The sequence below is a fragment of the Mesoplodon mirus genome, assembly GCF_964341445.2.
Source record: "Mesoplodon mirus genome assembly, chromosome: 17".
Lineage (NCBI taxonomy): Eukaryota > Metazoa > Chordata > Mammalia > Artiodactyla > Ziphiidae > Mesoplodon > Mesoplodon mirus.
The window spans coordinates 60,460,572-60,475,549 of NC_138993.1; the positions used below are offsets into that span (position 1 = coordinate 60,460,572).

Here is a 14,978-nt window from a genome sequence, read left to right on the forward strand (position 1 = left end):
GAATATGTGACAAGAACCATAGGTGGACCACAGAGCCTAAAATATTTATTATCTGGTCCCTTCTAGAAAAAATTTGCTAACCTCTGTTCTAAAGAACATTCTTCCAGATTCTGAATCTAAGGGATTTGCACCTTTCTTGGTCTTTTGAGCTATTTTAGAATTCTGTAAATTGTAGATAACTGATAGCACTGCAAATGGCTCTTGTCTGTTAGCGTGCAAAACAACCCTGTCTGATGGAGAGGCATTTCATTTCTCCTCCCTAACCCCACCTGCCCACCCCATCCCTATGAAAAAGAGTTGGTTTTGCTTCCGTCTATAAAATCATTTCATGGCCTCTTTCTCTGCTCTTTGATTTATTTTTTGAACTGACTGTTAATATCTAACTGGTTACCTCATAAATTCATGAGTTAAATAAAATCTTTGACATGTGTTGATCTTATGTTTTTTATGAGAGTCAGGATTTGGCCTTTTTATAAATGCGTATTTTAACAATAGGAAAAGAAAAAGATGATAAATTAGAGATGATCGAAGCTGTCTCTAAGACTGACATATGTTCCAGCATATCATTAAACACCATGGAGTTCTGGGTGTCTCTGGTTATTAAGTTCAGCAATTCCCCAAGTATATACGGAGGTTAGAGACTAAGCAGGCACATCAGCCCTCTCTTGATCCTAAGGATGTTCTGGGTGTTAAGATGAGGACCAAACCAAGCAAAGTCCAACAGACCAGCATCTCTCCTACTGGATAGTCACCCAATGAGGGTCTAGATGAAGGGAAAACCCCATCCAGTAAAAATAATAGCATAAAGCCTCAATGTGGCAAGGAGAGGCACAGTATGGGAGTCAAATCTTGTACCTGAGCTCTGAGCGTGTCAGCAATGCCCCCTCACAGTGGGTTCTTTTCCAAGTCTCCCCAGAGGGCAAATATTGGTCTCTTCTTCTGGAAAGCCCTCTTTTCTCTCTCTCTCATCCTCTAATCTCCTTTTTAGACTAGGACATGACTTCCTCCCTCAAATGTTTTACTTTCCTTCTTGCTGCTCTGCAAAAATCCTCTCCACTAGTTCTTTCTTAATTGACTCTGATGGTCCATTAGAACCAATTCAGCAAATAACTATTTATCTTTGCTCTACAGCAAGAAGGGTTTAATCCTGAAACTCTGAGTGAGTTGATATTTGTGTGTTTGGGGATGGTGGTAGTGAGATATTTAATTTCTAAAAGGTGGAAAAAGTTCGTCTTTCCTATTAGAAAAAATCTGAATTAACTTAACTTACACTTCCACAAGGGTAATGGCAATGAATATGGGGAAAATAAGGTGGATTAAGAAGGTGTTGTCGGGGCTTCCCTGGTGGCGCAGTGGCTGAGAATCTGCCTGCTAATGCAGGGGACAAGGATTCGAGCCCTGGTCTGGGAGGATCCCACATGGCACGGAGCGGCTGGGCCCGTGAGCCACAACTACTGAGCTTGCGCGTCTGGAGCCTGTGCTCCGCAACGGGAGATGCCGCGATAGTGAGAGGCCCGCGCACTGCGATGAAGAGTGGCCCCCGCTCGCCACAACTAGAGAAAGCCCTCGCACAGAAACGAAGACGCAACACAGCAAAAATAAATAAATTAATTAATAAACTCCTACTCCCAGCATCTTCTTTAAAAAAAAAAAAAGAAGGCGTTGTGTAGGTAGAATATTCATAACTTGGCATTTTATGGAATATAGAGGATGAAACTTAAGAATTGTTATAAAAGGTATTCCAGTATGTCAAGGGTGGTCCATTGGTAATGATGTTAACAGCTACAGGGAATTCAGGTCAAGGAATTGGTTTGGGAGGTTGTTGGGGGGATTATGATGTGACTTTTCTCAATATAAAGTGCAATTATAGTTGTAATAGTCATTACAGGAAAATTCAACATAGTGACTAGGCCTTGGAGAATGAATAGTGTAGTGTAAAAGTAATTCCTGTCTATACCACAGATAAATCATATGGTTTGGGTACTTATTTTGTCTTTTTTACCTAATTCTAGAGTAGACACTTTTCCATGACCTCATAGAACTTTTCTATTATTTTATCCCTGGATTTGAAGAAGAAATACAACAACAGAAACTGTCTGTTCTTATACTTACTATGTTTGGGATGCAATTATGGGATATTCCCTATTTTTAAAAAGCTTCCCTATATATAGCAAAATATGATTATGATCTTCTATTAATCTCTGAAAACTATAATACCATCATTAATCTTTATCAACTGAGTCCATGGATTTTACATCTCTGCAAGATCAGTCAGCAATTCAAGAAGATTTTCATCAGTGGCAACTAACATCTGGAATGGAATAAGTCATATTTCATTTACTTTATCAGACTAAGTTTACATTTTACTGTTTTGATTCAGATATTGAGAAGAGACAAGACCTCATGATTTCTAAGTAATTTTTCTATATACGTGGTTTTGTTTTTGTTTTTGTTGTTATTGTTGTTGTTTCTTTCCATCTGGCCAGAAAAGGGTGTTCGGAGTCCTAAATTTTCCAATACCTCCAAAAATAAATAAGTTAAAAAAAATCAAGCCCATTTAAAAGCCTGATTCTATGTAGTTTAATGTGTAAAAAATGTTTCAAAGTCAAACATTCTTTATTTCCCCATTTTCCGTCATTATTTTTACAAAATACAACTTCATTTGTAAAAGAGAGGTATTACATTTTTTGAGAAAATGGATTGTATCCTGAGCCTTGGCAAATCTATGGAAATCAACACTCAGTCAAATGAATAATATGAATCCTAGTTTCAGGACTTGCTTTAGGCAAAATATGTCATATAGACAATCTTTTCTTGCCTCCCTGGAGACCAGGGCGAGAATCTGACAGAGTAGAAACCAGAAAACACATTACCCTCAAACTGAAATATTGTTTAGGCCCCAGACATTTCCTATTCACTTTAAGAAAACTAAGACCCACATACCGCGTGACAGTTGGTTCCTTTCAAATAAATTTGTTTTTGTACAGATCCAGTGGTGGAAAATAAAGATTAATCTTCAAGTAAAATACCAAGAAAAAGCATAAGTGTGTTTTTTTCTACCTGTTCTAATGAATTAAACATTCTTTTTTGCGGTAAAACAAAGGCTTAACTGCTTTTGAACGTCCTAGAGCTAGTATAGTGACGTACACTCAATTTTTTTTTCATAGAACTGATTTACTACAGTCCTTCAGCATGACCAAGAGCCCACTCCAAACTAAATCATTTCACTACTGTCAAAACTAGAATTTACCAAACAGTATTTAAAATGCAACACAGTATTCAAAATGAACCCTTAATGAGTTATTATACTTTTTTTTTTTAACAAAAACTTTGTACACTGAGGCAAAGTACTGAGGATCTCTTAGAGGTGTTACATGCAATTAATCATAAAGATTTTTTTCTGGGAAAATAAATCTATGTAGGTTTTTAAATTACAGTATTAGGAGTCTTTTTATCATGTGCATGGTAATTAAAATTTATAAGTAGAACACACAAATCTTTTATACACTAAATCTGTCTACTTCACATGTAGCTACACAGGTCAATGCCTTCTAAATTTTTATGCTGGCAAATTTTCACTAAACCTGCTGAATTCCCTCCCTTATGCAAAATAATTTTTTATACTCCAGGGACAACTACTGTAGTGTATCAGAGGAATTCCTGACCTCCAAATCCAACTTTGGTTAAGCATGGGGTTTAAATTATCTGCAATTATTTAATATGGCCTGACATTATCAAAATGGTTTAAGGAACATATTTTAATCTACAATTTATCTCCCTTTTTGAAAAAATTCTTCTGGTTACTCAGGCAAATAAAAACGTCTAATTTACTTAAGAAATGGTTATCTCTTAGGGATAAGATTTGTAAATACAAACATTTTGAGATTACAGAAATTGTAGACATTTGTTTGTAAGAGAGGATTGTTGGGAGAATAGAAAAAGCATGAACTTTGGTTTGAGAACACTATTCAAATTTGAGTTCTGTCATTACTGGCAGTTGATCGCCCTGAGTCTCAGTGTTCTCATCTGTCAAATGGGACAATAATATAGACTTTGCAGATTTGATAGGCTTAAAAGAGCTGGGCAGTAAAGGAACAAGCACATGCTATTCAATGAATAATGATTCCTTTTTTGTCAATACCTATACCAGGAAAATTTGACAAGAAATTACTTGGATCCACATACTTTTATTGGAGAGAAAGATTTCTTCTGGTTTCTGACTTAAATTCTTGGGAATACAATAATTTATCAGTAGGGCTGAGAATATTCTAACTTTGTTTGTTTCATTATTTTTGTTTAGACAAACTCTAATTACAAAATTCTGATTCATTCAAGTCCAGTCATCTTGTATTCCCTGACACTGGCCGGCATGGCCCAAGACAAATCCACTTACCAAATAAATAATTCTAAGCAAATGAACCTGGCTGTGAGTCAACCCTCATCAGTTACTACAACAGCAAAAGCTAGAATTATAAGCTCATCTCTCACAACTCCCTACAACTATGGGTAGAAAAAAAAAAAGTCAAACAACCCTATGATTTGACATGCCAGAATTAATATACATAACCACATATCCCCAAATTCTCTGACATAAACAGTCACTAAGTTTAGTTGTGTTATAATTAGAGAGGCATAGTGGGTTAGCAGAGAAATCATTGTGCCAAAAGGCCAAAGACTGGGTTTTCAACCCATCCCCCAGTTCCTAGAGTCTGGATATGTCATTCAGAGTCTTTATTTTGCAATTTCTTTATACAATACCAACAACGCTACCTACCCTGTCTATCTTACACAGTTATTAAGAAGATAAAGCATGAAAGCACTTTTAAAGTTCCAAATTGTTAAACAGAAATGTACAGCAGTTGATTTCAGTGAACTCAATGAAAATTTACTATAGAAAATATGTGCATCTATTTTCCTTCTACAAGGAAGAACAATATGATACTTGGCCTACATGGCCCAAATGCCAGAAAGAACTCTATTTTGCCAAAAAGACAAATTTGCATAGGAATAAAATGAATATCTCCTTGTATGCATTGCCTAGTGAATTTATGCTTTAGAATAAACATGTTTAATCACAATGAAAGTAAGAATAAGGCAAAATAAACCTGAGTATAAGGTTTGCTACCAAAAAAGAATAAAGTACAAAATGAACCAAAACTGAAACAAATTTTGCCTTTTGCCAGGGACTGACTGTGGTTATTAGCACATCAAATCAGGAATATTTGATTCGAAAAGTACTCACCATAGTTTGCCTCGCCAGCAGTATCCAGGCTTTAGCTACAGTTTTAGGTATGATAATCCAGACCATTTTGCTAGTAGCAAAATCAAAGACTTGACGCTGACCAAAAAAAAAAAAAAAAAGCTTAAACTTCAAAATCTGAGAAGCATTATACTTCAGAGTGAATTTATAACAATGCATTCATCCCATAAATGTAGAAATTCTGTAAATATACTTCTCGAATTGAAGAATAGCACTGTTAAAGAGAAAAACCACAGACCTAAAATGGTGTCACTTGTGCTAAAGCCTATGATGCCAAACCTAGATTTAATACCTTACCCAATTGTAGTTTCGACCTTCACCAGAAATGTAATCTTAATTAACCAATCTGGAATTTTCTGGGCAGCACCAGTAAGGTAACCTGTCACATGGGCCCTCTCTATCTCCTCCCAGAGGAAGAAGAGGCAATCTGTATGATAAGACGCTTGCCCTTGGGTTCCCCCTGAAAAGATTTCTTGCCCAAAATAACTTTTTCTTTGTAATAGTGACTTCCTGCCCCACCCTCCTTTCTATAAATTCATTTTGTATAACCCCTCAGAGCTCGCTTCTAGTTGTTAGATGGAATGCTGCCTGATTCATAAATCATTAAATAAAGTTAATTAGATCTTCAAATTTATTCAGTAGAATTTTGTTTTTTAACATCACTAATAACTGTCCAGGAATAAATTTGATTTATAGTTAGGGAACTTTAAAAAGACATCCATTTCTACCCAAATTTACATCCAGTAAATTATTTCTTAGTTTCTCATATAGGCTAAATATAATAAAAGTAATTTTCCATAATTGAGTCCTTATATAAAGAGAATCTAAAAAAAAAGAGTAGCCTTTAAATGTCTATAAATAAAAGCCAGATCTCAGAGTATATTTAGGAGATTGAAAAAAAGGAAGAAGCTAAAATTTTTTGATCATTTGCTATGTGCCTGGCGCACTGCTTTGGATTTGGTAAACATTTCATCATTTCATTTAACCCTACCCCACGCCCCCCCCCCAAAAAAAACCCCAAAACTCTACAATCAACAAAGATCAGTAGTTGCCAGGGCTGTGGTTAGATGGGGGGATGAACAGACAGAGCACAGAGGATTTTTAGGGCAATGAAAACACCCCGTGTGATGCTACAGTAATTGATATATGTCATTAAACATTTGTCCAATACCATAGATTGTACAACACCAAGAGCAAACCCTACGGTAAACCATTGTCAACCAAGAAGAAACACAGAAGGCTACAAATAAGAAAAGAGTTTACTGTGGGGTCTTAGGAATTCTACTTTGGGAGACACAGATTCCGGTAAAACCAAGTGTTCCAGGGAAGAGAAAGAGTATTTTGTAAAAATAAATATGAAACATATTAGAACTTACAAGATTCAGCAAAACCAATGTTTTACTCTGTGAAAATTCACAGCCTTAATAAATTTGTATTACTAAAAATGAAAATATTAATATGATAGTGGATATCCCCATCTTAGTAGAAATATTTTTGAAGTTTCACCATTAAACATGGTGCTGTCTCCTGATTTGGTATATGTTTGTTCTGTTTCACTTCCATCACAACTGGTTGTACTGCAATACAGTTCTAACTCTAAGTACCAGGAGTTAGCATCAGACCCCACAAGTTTAAGGGCTTAACCCTTCTCAGGACTGTGCGTGCATCAGATGCCAGCTGCATTTTAGGGGGCTGCCAGGCAACCTGGACTTCCAACTAACTGACTGTAAGTTGGAGGGTTCCCATAACCCCCTCGGCTTTGATAATTCACTAGAATGACTCCCAGAATTCAGGAGAGTTCTGTACTTAGAATTACAGCTTTGTTAAAAAGGATACTCATAGGGTGAAGTACTGGAAGGGAATGCAGAGTCCCCATGCCACCTCCACATGGGTCAGGGCATGTCACCCTCCAGGCACATTAATGTACTCTCCAGTCAGGAAGTTCCAAAGAGCTTCTAATTAGGGTTTCATAACTTAGGCATGAATAAGTCATTGACCATGTGATTGAACTCAATCTCCAGCCCCTCTCTGCTTCCTACATTGTCAGGCTACCTCAAAGTCCCCAACCCTTTAATCATGTGCTTGGTTTTTTGCAGACCAAACCCCATCCTGAAGCTACCTAGGGACCCACCATGAGTCACTCCATTAGCATCACAAAGACACTCCTATCACTCAGGCAATTCCAAGGGTTTTTGCAGCTCTGTGCCAGGAACCTCAGACAAAAGACCAGATACAGGGCTTCCCTGGTGGCGCAGTGGTTGGGAGTCTGCCTGCTGATGCAGGGGACACGGGTTCGTGCCCCGGTCCGGGAAGATCCCACATGCCGTGGAGCGGCTAGGCCCGTGAGCCACGGCCACTGGGCCTGTGCGTCTGGAGCCTGTGCGTCTGGAGCCTGTGCGTCTGGAGCCTGTGCTCCGCAACGGGAGAGGCCGCAACAGTGAGAGGCCCACGTACCGCAAAAAAAAAAAAAAAGACCAGATACATTCCTTCTTTGTCTGTTCACTTTATTGATATACCACAATATTTGATCATGTTAAGGAAGTTTCCTATATGAACCGATCAAGGTCACAGAAGGAAGCAGATGGCATACTGAAATTAGGGTAATTTTATTTTAACAAAGGGACTATTTATTAAGGTGAGGCTGGAGTATCAAGGAACCTCAAAGCCTATTTCAATAAAACTGGGATTATTCCAAGGATAGAAGGGACAAGGAATTGAAGCACTGTCCAGAACTCAGAGGGAGAAAGTCATATAGAAAAGCCAACTTCGGGGTAGCAGGGACATTTTTCTGAGGCACACAATTAGCTGGACGCATTGCTTCAGAGAGGAAAACAGGCACTAACTACTCTGACCTCAGTCTCTTCTCACTGCATGAGCTCCTCCTGAACCCAGCTAGACCCCAGAGATTGAAACAGCCCTTTGATGGAATCCATACAGGCCAGCCTCCTGGGGCACAGAGCAGAGGGAAGAATGATCTGGGAGAACAAATATAATATATCCAGCACACCGTGAAGAATGGGTGTAGAGTTTTATATAAAGCTATCTCAACGTCCATAGACCATGATCCTTTGGATTCACATTTGGTCTATTAATATGGTCAAAACTGCCTAAAACTGAACCATCCTAAGATTTCTGGAAAGAAGCCCACTTGGTAATGATGTATTGTTTTTTCATGTGCTGCTGGATGCTACTAGGTAACTTTAAGATTTTTGCATCAATATGTGTTAAAAAAAAAAAAACCTTTGCATTTTTCTTATTGTTTCTAATACCTTCTATTTGCATAAATGAGGACTCATTAAAGTGTTTCCCAAACATGAATACAAAAAATATCAAAGAGGTGTAAACCCTAGTGTCCACCTTTAGCAATATAAAGAACCAAATCCTGGAAGCTTTTAAAACTCAGATTTTCCTTCCCCACCAACCATCCCTTTATGGGAAATGGTAAAGGGAGAGAGAGATTCTATAGGGACCATGGCTTTTTAAAATCATTCTCCTTACACTTAATAATACACTTAATAATAAGCACCATTTAATAAGTAAATGGACAATGACATGTATTGATATAAAACCAGTTAAAACAGTGCAGCCTATTTCTCACTTAAAACCACTGCCATGTATACGTCTTCATTCTCTTTAAATGACCTTGCCCACCCTTTACTTTGGTGTATTGTCAGGAATGTTAAAAAATACAACTAGCTTATAGATCAACATCAACTCTCTTAAATGTTCTGAGACTCTTCTTCCAGAAGACATGCACACACAGCAAAAGCCTAGGTGCTTATAATTCACTGTAGTTCAAATGCCAGGCTATATATTCTTGGTGTTAGTCAAACACCATGGAAATATTTAATGGTAAAGATAAACCAAGCATTTCTAGCCAGTCACTTTCAACTGAGATCAATACAGTGTAATGATGATTTAAGATGCTTCTGAGTTTAACTTAAGTAATTTTCCCTTCTCTCCTCTGAGACTGTAAATCTGACTAATTGCTTCATACTCTAGAACTGCTTCTTCTTGCTAAGTATAATTGCTATGTCTGGATTCTCCTATGCCCCAAGTAATTTTATGGAGTGCTTGCCTACTGACCTCATTATACTTCCAACTCTGATGCATCAGGCTCCATAATGTTATTTACCTACGTCAGTATATTTGATAAATTAAATCCAGGTCTTGTTAAATTTACCCCTTTAAGGCACAAATATCACAACTTAATATGGATTAAATTAAACCAATAGGCATTTTGCTTCCTCCACCATGGAATATGCATTAGTTGATTTCATTCACCACTGAAACACCAATACCAATAACCAAGCTATTTGTGAAATAGACAATTGGGGAAAAAAGCATTCTAGAATATTTTTTGAAGTGAAAAAGTAAAAATAGTCTACCATGGCTTAATCGGCTCCTAATTATAAAAGTGTAACACATGGCAGATAAAAAGGAACACAAGAAGGATCCGAGGAGTAAAGAAGTAAAGAATAATTGCCACGCAGAGCTAACATCCAATTGTAAAGCCAGTTTTTTTGATACCACAAAAGTCTGCCCTTTTAAATTCAGCCCTAACGAAGAAAGTCTATTTTTTCATTTAGACCAGATTATTTCAGTCCCGTTAAGAAAATCAATTCAATTTGATAAACTTGGGACTTGCCTGGTGGCGCAGCGGTTAAGAATCCGCCTGCCAATTCAGGGGACAGGGATTTGAGTACTGGTCCGGGAAGATCCCACATGCCATGGAGCAACTAAGCCCGTGCATCACAACTACTGGGCCTCGTTCTAGAGCCCCTGAGCCACAACTACTGAGCCCACGAGCCACAACTACTGAAGCCCATGTGCCTAGAGCCCGTGCTCTGCAACAAGAGAATCCACTGCAACGAGAAGCCCGTGCACCGCAATGAAGAGTAGCCCCAGCTCGCGACAACTAGACAAGTGCCCACACGCAGCAACGAAGACCCAACACAGGCAAAAATAAATAAATAAAATAAATAAATTTTAAAAACCTTTTTGATAAACTTTTCTGTTGCTTTGTTCCTATGCTCACAGCTGGAGGGAGAGAGAAGCCATTTCTTTAAAGTTTCTTAAGGTTATAACCCCCATGAAGGGTTGATCTTTTGACTGTTTTCTCTGAATAAAGCCTCCGAGCAAATTCACTTGCATCCACACGGAGGCTTCACTCACCTGGAAGAGTCTAAGAATAAGTGTCCTCATCTTTCTTACTTTATCTTTGGAACATTTCTCTGCAGAAAATGTGTTGATCTAGCTGCTGGAAACCCTCTAGAATACGGAGTGGAAAAGGGTTAAGTCAGCTCTGAGATGTGAATGTTGACTACAGCACAGCCTTTTCCAGGGGAAATTACCCCTTCAGTCAATGCTTTAGGACAGAGCATGGACATTTCGTTTTTTTCTGAAAAGAATTCTTAGATGCTAATGAAAGTGGACATTTCTATCTTGGGTTGGTGTCCTTTTATAGGGGAAAATAAGCTGAAGATTTTGTAAGGATTTTCATAAATATAAAAAGTCTGTCACGGGCTTCCCTGGTGGCGCAGTGGTTGAGAGTCCGCCTGCCGATGCAGGGCACACGGGTTCGTGCCCTGGTCTGGGAAGATCCCATATGCCGCGGAGCGGCTGGGCCCGTGAGCCATGGCTGCTGAGCCTGCACATCCAAAGCCTGTGCTCCGCAATGGGTGAGGCCACAACAGTGAGAGGCCCACGTACCGCAAAAAAAAAAAAAAAAGTTGTTCTGTAATGGAAAAATGTCAATTTTTAATACCATGAAAGGCCAAAGAAAACATAAAATTGTTATTATAAATATATAGAATTAATTATCAGTAAGATATTCTAAACAGCTATCTTTAATTGTACAAAAATACTGCTATCAAACAGGTTTTAAGGATATGAAGCTTGTTGTTGTTATGATACACATTTATCATTGTCATCCTTTCTTGGTGGATTGACCCTTTTATCATTATGTAAAGTTCCTCTCTGTCTCTGGAAATTTTCTTTGCTCTGAAGTCTATTTTACCTGATATTAATATAGCCACTCCTGCTTTCTTTTGATTAATGTTTGCATGATATATATTTTCCCATTGTTTTACATTCGATTTACCTATCTCATCGTATTTGAAGAGAATTTCTTGTAGACAAAATATAGTTTGATAATTTTTTACTTGCTCTGTCAAATTCTGTTTTTTAACATGTATTTAGACCATTTATATTTAGTGAAATTATTGATACGTTAGGGTTTATTATTCCATTGTTTTATTTTTTGATTTTCTGTTTATTTTCTCTTTTCTTTTTCCTGCCTTCCTGTGTCTTACCTGAAGATATTTTAGAATTCCATGTTGATTTATCTATAGTGTTTTTTTAACGTATCTGCCACATTCTTTTTAACAGCTGCATAAAAATTCCATTGTATGGATGAACCTTAATTTATTTAATCAGCTCCTGGTTCATTCATTCTTCACAAACATAGCCTCTTTGAATTGATCTGATATTTCTAACTCTAGACCTTTTTCAACTATGATACTCATTATATAAAGGAGTTTTTTTCTAAAATAGTATTTACAGCTTATTTTTACCAATAAGAGTAGTGATATTATTGAAAAAGTTACCACCTCCTTGGGCCTCATTTTCTCGTGTGCAACATAACATGTACAAACACACGTGTATTTTCTCAGGCTATACTGGTTGTAAAATCAAAATAAAATAATACTAATAGAATAAAGATTGTTTTGTCCCTGACAACAGCCTCTATAATGGGACTTCTGAAACACTCCCCACACATATTTTTCTCAGTGGCCCTGAGCATACCTCTTGTGTCCTTTAACACAGCCCTATCTACAATATTGTGACAGAACTATTTTTGTCTTGCATTTTAGCTCAAGTTTCCTGAATTGATGTGGCAGATATATCTGATGCCCATTGGGCGACTTGAAGGAGTCTTAATACTGCTAGTGCAGTTTCTCCTAAAGAGATTTTTCTGTGCAATGTTATCACACTGTGTTGGAGATTTTTTGGTATTAGAAATAGAATTACTGTGTTCTGGTTGAGGAATTGGATTTATGTTTTTAAGGATGTCTATGGAGTACAAAATTCAGCAGACAATTTTTTGTTACTGAGCTCACTTGAAAAGTATAGACCTAAATGGTTTATGATTCACCAATTAATCAATTTAACTATCATAGTTTCTATATCTTAAACTATGTGTTGGACGGTCACAATTAAAATTTCCCTTACCATTGTTTTTATTCAATATAGCAGGCCTATAAGAATCAGATAATTGGCCAAATCAATCAGTCAGCACTCATCAGCTAAGATATTTAGAAAATATTGACTCATTCAAATAGCAGTGGATTCAATGGTCCTGTATTACAGTTTGACTCTATCATCAAAAAAGCAGCAGATACATTATTACATTTCCTTTAAATTGGTGAGAAGTCAGTATTCAAACTGTTAAATAAGGTGTTAACACTAACTCAAAATTCTTCAGCTTTAGAGCATTGAATTGATTCTTCTAACAGTGTAAAAGCTTTTCTCCAGGTAATTTTCTGTTCCATTACCACATGTGATGCACAAGAGTACAGCTACACATCAAGTTTTGGGCGGATAGGATTTTTTTTTTGGGGGGGGGGGTTGCGGTACGCGGGCCTCTCACTGTTGTAGCCTCTCCCGTTGCGGAGCACAGGCTCCGGACATGCAGGCTCAGCGGCCATGGCTCACAGGCCCAGCCACTCCGCGGCATGTGGTATCTTCCCGGACCAGGGCACGAACCCGCGTCCCCTGCATCGGCAGGCAGACTCTCAACCACTGCACCACCAGGGAAGCCCTGGGCTGATAGGTTTTTTACTGAGTATTTACAGAGACTATTATCCCAGGTTGTAAGGATCAGCACATCATGCAGATCTTTTCGAATTTATCATTATGACTTTTCCTGCAAGAGGCACAACCATTTTAACAATGAGAAAACCTGAGCAAATGGTGACCTTTTGACTCAGAGGATCGGCAGTCAAAGTCAGACTTCTTAACTATGAACTCCACTGTGCCATGCATTTCCCACACAGCCTCGTCAGGTTGTCTTTACTGCTCCAGTCCGAGAGAACAAGGAGTCTCCCAGAAACTTACATTTTACGGCAATTTGCATTAACATAATGCCTGGCAGGAAGAAATAGCAGCTTTGTAGTGACATATTTTATTATTTATTGGTTTAAAAGCAGTCGTACTATGTGCAGGTAACATTTCACTCTAGACATCATTCAGACTTTCTTATAATGGTTACATGTGTCAGCTCCAGGATGGAGTCAGGCAGTCTGGTTTAAAATTCTGCCTTGGTAAGCTTTAGGTGGTTGAATTTAGGCAAGTTCCTTATTTATTAGACCTCAGTTTCTTCACCTGTAAATTGGGGCTCGATTTTTCATTTGTTTGTTTGAGTTCATTTATTTTGGACCCAGTCTTTTATATTAGAGGTTTTCCTTGGAAATCTGATGACTGCTACCTGAGTTCATGTTTGTGAGGTATGTTGGGTGGGGGTGGTTACTGAGTGGTGAACTTCAAAAGGGGGTGAAAAGACAGGGAGCTGAATTTTTCATTGAGGGAAACTCTAACGTCAGCACCTGTATTTTCTGCCTGGGAGGGTATAAATCTGGTTCTCAGAATCTGAGGAGTGCAGTCGGTGAAGGAGGACCCTGATAAGCAGTTCACCAAGTCAGAATCAGTCCCCTTCTTTTTAGGACAGGACCTTATCCCCACAATCAGCTGTGCCGACCTCTACAGAAAGTCAACTCTAGTTTTGATACCAACCTCCACATACATGAGAAATGACTAAATAAGATAATTTGCATAAAGAATTTAGTAGAATTCTTAGCACTTTGTTGGGGCACAATAAAGTTAAATATTATTATTGTTATTACATCTATAAACTGATATACTGTCAGACTTGCTAGTACACTTGCACAATAATTGCACCAGAACAGCTTAAAGATTACTTGAAGAATGAGGAGAAGAGAAAAAGAAAACTATTCTAGTGCTAAAAGTTATGCAAGATCTCTTGTTTTATTTCCTTGGGTATTGACGTTATACAAATATAATACTCAAGAGTCCACCTCATCTATGAAAGAATACAGAACAGTCATTCCAAAATAGACTGGTAATTCTAGGAAGTGAATCTGTACAATAAATACTAAAGGAAGCTTTAGAAACAAACATTTAAATCTTCATTCTCGAGTTAACAGTTTTTTCCAGAAGTGCATCTTTTTATTTTAGTCTTTTTTTTTTTTTTTTTTTTTTTTTTTGCGGTACGCGGGCCTCTCACTGTTGTGGCCTCTCCCGTTTCGGAGCACAGGCTCCGGACGCGCAGGCTCAGCGGCCATGGCTCACGGGCCCAGCCGCTCCACGGCATGTGGGATCTTCCTGGACCGGGACACGAACCCGCGTCCCCTGCATCGGCAGGCGGACTCTCAGCCACTGCGCCACCAGGGAAGCCCTATTTTAGTCTTTAAAATAGAATGTACCTTACTAAATATGCTTTATTTCTACTCTCTACATGCCATTATATTTGCTTACTGAGACACTTCTTGGGTTTGAGAAATAAAGCATACACATTGCTTTCCAGAATTCAAAACCATGTTGTCTCTTTAAATTAACACCCATTTCTCCAGCAGAGGGAGCAAATAAGTTTTTGCATTTTCATTTCTACCAAATAGAACGTCTGTGAATTCCAATGTGC

The 14,978-nt window shown here is 38.1% G+C and overlaps 1 long non-coding RNA gene across 1 annotated transcript in view; it reads right to left on the minus strand.

Annotated features, from left to right (window-relative positions):
* LOC309792547 overlaps window positions 1-14,978 on the minus strand; it is a 130,566-nt gene that overhangs the window by 93,551 nt on the left and 22,037 nt on the right. The window contains exon 3 of the long non-coding RNA XR_014291732.1: window positions 5,243-5,338. This is a non-coding gene — a long non-coding RNA (uncharacterized lncRNA). The remainder of the gene's footprint in view (window positions 1-5,242; window positions 5,339-14,978) is intronic.